The following is a 6,151-nucleotide window of genomic DNA, read 5'->3' as shown; positions in this document are numbered from 1 at the left end:
TTCACACAAGCATACACAGGAAACTGGTTGCTAAGCTACACACACCACAGAGCTTGGCCAGTTCCTGTTATTCAAACAAAAATACATTTCAACTTACGTGGAGCTTTCTGCGTAGCAGCTTTCTGCGTAGCTTTCTGCGTACATATGCACGTAGGGCAATGTATCCATCTTACGTGGGGCAATGTGCTCACTCTACATGGGGCACTACGCCATCTTAAGTTGCCATATGCCATCTTACGTGGCCATATGCCATCTTAAGTGGGGCAATATGCTATACGTGGGGCAATACGCCATCTTAAAGCCCCAGTGTGTAGCTCACGACCGCCATCTATCGGTCAAACAAGATAATGCAATGATTTTAAGCACACGAACTACGGCGTCCCAGAGAGACCCTACTTCAACAGCCTACCACCAATTTCACCGGAACAGAACGCAAACAACTTCTGGTATTCCCTCGAGTGATGACGTAAGTGAATTGCATTTGTTAGACATACTGTACAGATCCCTAATAATTGTGATTTAGTCATTTAATTTCAGAATTAATATTTTTGTCGGCATTGTTTGGAAATACTGTACGTCAGCTAATGATAATGGCTATCTATGTTCATATTTGTTAGTGCAACTAAACCATGCAACAGAGAACACACAGTCATGTTATGTTTTATAGACATGTGGACCATCTCAAAGGGGGCGAGAGAGACGACGAGGAAGAGAACGCGGAAGAGAACGCGGTGTCTCGTAACGTACAATTATGTCATCATGGAAAAATAATTCCATTCGAGCATGCATGTGAATGGCTCAAAACATACCTTTGCTTGGAATATGTGGTATTTAGATTACATCGTTTGCTGATATGTTTAGTATATCGTGCAAAAATAATGGTGTTAACTGAACGACACATCTGCAACTCAGACTCGTAATTCCCCCCGTGTCTTGTTGCTACTAACCACTCAGAAAAGTGCTGCTTACAAAAACATTTGAAACCCTTTACTCAGATATCGATTTGTCACCATGTTGAACAATTTTACCTAATAAATATCACTAAGCAACTTAATTAGTTTTGATTGAAGATACAACAGCTTCCTTGTACTTCGATGTGCAGGAATTTACATGGCTTTCACAAATAGTCTTGCTCATATAATAATGTACTTCATTGGCTCAGTGACTTTCAGTTCATTGTTTGGTACCTCATCTGACCTACAATTGTTACCTTCTTGCAGAGACTCGTACAGGAAATGACCATGGAGGAACATGAAGATATCCAAGTCCAGCTGATAGACTGACACCAAGAAATACTTTTTGACACATCAGCACCACCATGATTTCCTGTACCTGGATCCCACATCAGCACCACCATGATTTCCTGTACCTGGATCCCAGACTGCAGCACCTTGGTGGACTTGTAGCAAATAAGTGACACTTTCCCAGATCCTTGAGGACAATACAAAGGTTTTTTACCTGGCATATAATTAGTCCATGTCTGACACTTGTTGTTGTAGTTTGTATAACTTGTATATTGTTGTTGTGTGTTAATTTGTACATTTTGAATAACTAAAAAAATACAATTTCCTTTGGCGTCAACATGCAGTGTTCATTCGACACCTAACCTAACACTATTTTACATGACCAGAAATGTAAAACATCAAAAGCCTGGAGAATTATTATAAATGCTTGCAATGACAAGGAATTCTTCATTGGCCAATGAATGTAAGGTACAGTACATGAAAATGAATGAATAAAATAAAGTAAAATAAAAGTCTACATGAAATGAACATATTAACTAAAAAAAAAAAAAAAAATGCTGTTAGAATATAATGAGCTACATGAATTGCAGTTGTTCCAGAATTTTACCAATACGCTGTGCATTTCAAAATATGGAAAATAGACATACAGGTTTGGGCCAAAAGTAGTGTTACAGAGCAGGTATGTGTTGTACACAGCTAAAATATCTGATTAACTCAATACCATGATGTTTTTTGTTTTTTTTGTGTGTGTGTGTGTGTGCTGACATTGCCCCCCATTAACATTGCAACATTCCTCAAACTCTCCCGAACACAGTATGATCTGTAACACTACTTTTCGCCTACTCTATGATGTTATTGGGGCAAAATTAAGGAAGGCTTGTCCATTGATTGTGTGAACAGACTGCAGTAAAAATGAAGTCACTTCAATGTTTGCTGGTTTTATTAAGTTTGACATGCTCCTTGACTGCACAAGTACATGTTATGGAGTGAGGGCATGTCCCCACCAACGATGATATCATATTCTTCAAAGGCTTGCTGAGGAAAGTGAGGGAGGAGTCACTCCATGGCTTCAGACACCTGGTCAGCAGGTCCTGTGTAAAACAAGTGGTGCTTGTACATGTGACCATTCCGTATTGCTTCACACAAAAAGTTCATGTAGTGTGCAATGCCGTCCATATGTAAATGACATACCAAGACGTCGGCTGACTTCAGTTTGTTGCAGCTCAGATATGGTAGGTGGAGATACTGGTGGTACAACACCGAAGCCTTCTGGCGTCCTCCATTCAAGTGTCCTCATTCGGGGCATTCCAATATGGCTGCTGACTCTCCCCTTGATATTTTTTTTTCTTGCAGGTCGGTGATGTATTTAAACGGTGCATGAATGCTTGTATACATCAGAATATGGTTCTGGAACCCCTCAAGTTTGGCTGTTGATCTAGTGTGACACAAACAAAAACACAATTATAAAATAAAATAGAATAATTGATGATACTACTATATGTCACCAACTTTCCAACAAAGCCCCCAAAATAGAGGTAAGATCTTTAGTTTTTGGGCCCAAAACATTGTATTAGCTAGATAAAAGTAACTTGACTGCATACTGCATAGAATATGCAAAGGCTGCTTGCTTGTCGAATTTCCGTGGAAAACGTGGCAGCCTGTAAATTCTTGTGCACCCAATTACACAATGGACCAGTACACACTTGAGTGAGAGAGTTCAGACTCTAGCAGTGCTTACGGTACAGCCAGCATTTAAGTCCAGAAAGTTATTCCCTGCCGAAAATTAATTTCGAGAACACTATTTTCACCAACCACAACGAAAATAATTTTCAACTCCTCCACTAATACAGTATGCTTTAGATTCTCCATTGAAGTTATGGGCAAATATACCTTCGAAATCACAGTTACATTACATTACACAATAACTTGCGCATTTACTCTAAATATAACGTGCCAGCGGGAATCTTTTTTTTTTCAAAGCAAGTAGCTACATAACGAAATCGTTCGAGTGGTGCGGAGTTGCTAATCAACAGCTACAGTGATCGTAAAACAAAGGTACGAACATCGTATTAATTAGTACGGAGTATACTTTTTCTCTCGCTCTCAAAACGTAAACACAAATGTACTCTTACTTACCGGTCAAGTAGAAAGCAGTCGAAGGCACCGGCACGTCCCAAAACTAGTCTGTTCCTCATTTCTCTCCATCTGGCAAATGCGGCTACAATATAAACTCTTGTTTTGTCGCGCTGAAATAAAATAAATTCCCAAAGTAAGTGTGATGCTTGATAATGCTCTCTTCGGGGACCGGAAACTCTTCTTCTTCGTGGACATGCGGTCGCCATACAAACCGGAAGTGCGTTCCAAAAACGCGTTAAGAAATGGAGCGCTGAAATTTGTCTTTGACGGCACCCGTAGCAGAAAGATGGCGGCGAAACATGGCAGACACTAGCAGGCGAGGCGCGGACATGTAAGATAATTTGCGATTTCTAGACTAACCGTTATATTTTAAAAAAGTACGTTTATGCGATACAACATATCTTTTTACATACTACTAACACAAACAATATTTTTTTTTTTCGAATGATTTATTATTTCACCACTAGATGCCACTGTATAATACTGAGTGTACCTTTAAGTTGCCATAGACATGGCAACAACCCAATGTGGGGCCAAAAAGTCACAGTTACAATTCTAACGGTCTTGGCTCTTAACGTGGAGCTATTAAACATCAAATCAATGATAATATTCTTAACCAAACTTATGCAAGCATGAATAACATGTATACACACGACATGTCAAATCCCAAAACCTCTCAGGGAATCTCAACAGGTTAATTCTTTTCATTTGTTACACATCTTGTATGACAATGCTGAGAGAAAACATTTTACATACAGGCAATCTCGACACTCAATGCAGTTACAGCAATCTTATCAGCGATAATAGACAGTATCGCATGTAAATAAAAGGAAATAAAAGACAGCAAAGTTTCACAGTGGCTTCAATGTGCTGTAAGCATTGATCCATAATTCAGGTTAACAATTGTCGAATGAAGATTGTGTTTTGTGTGTATTATTATTTAATTCAGGATACCTTCATTTACTTATTTATTATATATTAATACGTGGGGCTTCAGGATAACGTTATTTATTTGTAAACGTAAGGCTTTATTATTACAACGTGGGGATATATCAAACTTCAAAATGTGGGGCAATACGGTTAAAACGTGGGGCTTAATAAGGGATGACCTGTCCCTGCTAAGCAGGCGACCCTGGTTGCTTAGGTTTGGCGGCATCTGGTGGTTACCTTGGGGAACTACACCCAGAGGCCAAAGTGTGATTTTGTCAGCCCTATAGACACCAATTCCTTGATCTTATGGACACCAATTGATCTCTAATTCTAGAATTGAGTTCAGTCCATAAGTTGTCATTTAATTTATACATGATATGGCGCAGCATCTGACCCACTCGATCCCACTCAATTCGACACTTCATGTCGCTAGCGTCAGTTAGCCTGATTGCCTCTAGTTTCATACTAGTGGCAGCGGCAGACCCGTCACCAGAAATAAATTGTAGAAATTGCATTACCTTTTTTGGGGGGGGCACACTTTATCAACCTAAATCTAATGTTCATCAGGTTGAACAGCGGCATTGTGACAACTGCAAAAGTGTTCAGAAATATTTTCTGTCACTTAAAAGCGGCAGTTCGTTCTGAAATCTAAAAGACAAACTGAAAAAAAAATGTGTAGTTCATTTTGCATTTATTCAACTCAAAAGTTCATTTGAAACAAATCCACTCTTCACTTCTGTAAACAACTATGTCCGAATGAATGACTCTGTGACCCAGCCCCTTCTATCTGGAATTGGCTAGCAGTTGCCTTCATTTGCGTGTTGGATTAGGGCTGTACGATATGGACAAAATTTCCTTTCATTTTTGCCAGACATCTCTATTCTTTGATCTTTGACTCAGCATGAGACTTCACATCATTTTACTTTTTTTATGGTGCCTTCTGTATTTTGTGTTATTTTATTTCTATACTTGTACAGATTTTTTTTTTTTTGTATTTTATTTGCGTGTATACTTATCTACTTATATTTACTCTAATTAATTTTATTTTGTGTTATTTTATTTCACTTGTGTCTACTAAAAGACTAATTTCTATTCCATGCACAGCACTTTGTATGCAGCAATGGCTGTTTTAAAGTGATTTAGAAATAAGGTTGAGTTATGTCGATGATATACAGAAACAACATATGGGTTCAGTGAAAAACTAAGCAGAATATCAATCCAAAAGGATGTGTAAAGTGCTGTTTTTTTAATTAGAACTTAGTGACAGTCATCAACATGAACAAACTTGGCAATAAAAAAAAAGAGAATTCAACTCACATTGTACTGCAACTGCTTTAGTGATAAATAATTTTATGCTCCTTAGTTGTTGTTGTGTATGTGTGACTGCTTGGGTCTGTTAACAGCATACTGTGTATTGCTACAATTCATCCGTGCTGTGTGGCTTGACTAATTAAAATAAAAGTTTGCCACTCACTTGTAAACGTAACCAGTGGACTCAGGATTCCCATTGATGTCAACTGTGTCATCCTGGATCTAGGTTTGGCATTTGGTGGCTTCCATTAAAGCGGCGCGACGTGCTCACTGCTCAGTCTTTATGCCAGCGCCAGCCGGCAAATGCGCACTATCTATCCGGAAGTAGATTTGGCTAAGGCACGTCTGCAGAGTTTGTCTAAAAAAATTGTTATAAGCACACCTCTGCATAACACTGTATCCTTATTAACGTATAAGAGAATAAAAAAAGAAAGAGACACGGACCAACTTACAAAGAATAGATTTATTAACTGTAATAGAAAAGATTTAAAGTGCATTTGAAATTAACAAATAAAATTAAATCCTTAATT

General features: G+C 38.4%; 2 long non-coding RNA genes across 2 annotated transcripts; one reads left to right on the top strand and one right to left on the bottom strand.

Annotated features, from left to right (window-relative positions):
- Window positions 1–294: 294 nt before the first annotated feature.
- LOC144021201 (uncharacterized) lies at window positions 295–3,218 on the top strand. Its single transcript, XR_013284076.1, has 2 exons — window positions 295–466; window positions 668–3,218. It is a non-coding gene; the product is annotated as an uncharacterized LOC144021201 (long non-coding RNA).
- On the bottom strand, window positions 2,167–3,860 carry LOC144021200 (uncharacterized). The gene is made up of 3 exons (XR_013284075.1): window positions 3,381–3,860; window positions 2,436–2,679; window positions 2,167–2,335 (listed from the first exon to the last, which is right to left on the bottom strand). It is a non-coding gene; the product is annotated as an uncharacterized LOC144021200 (long non-coding RNA).
- Window positions 3,861–6,151: the final 2,291 nt, after the last annotated feature.

The sequence above is a fragment of the Festucalex cinctus genome, chromosome 6 (assembly GCF_051991245.1).
Source record: "Festucalex cinctus isolate MCC-2025b chromosome 6, RoL_Fcin_1.0, whole genome shotgun sequence".
NCBI classification, from domain to species: domain Eukaryota; kingdom Metazoa; phylum Chordata; class Actinopteri; order Syngnathiformes; family Syngnathidae; genus Festucalex; species Festucalex cinctus.
This window is presented reverse-complemented; position numbering and strand designations above follow the sequence as displayed.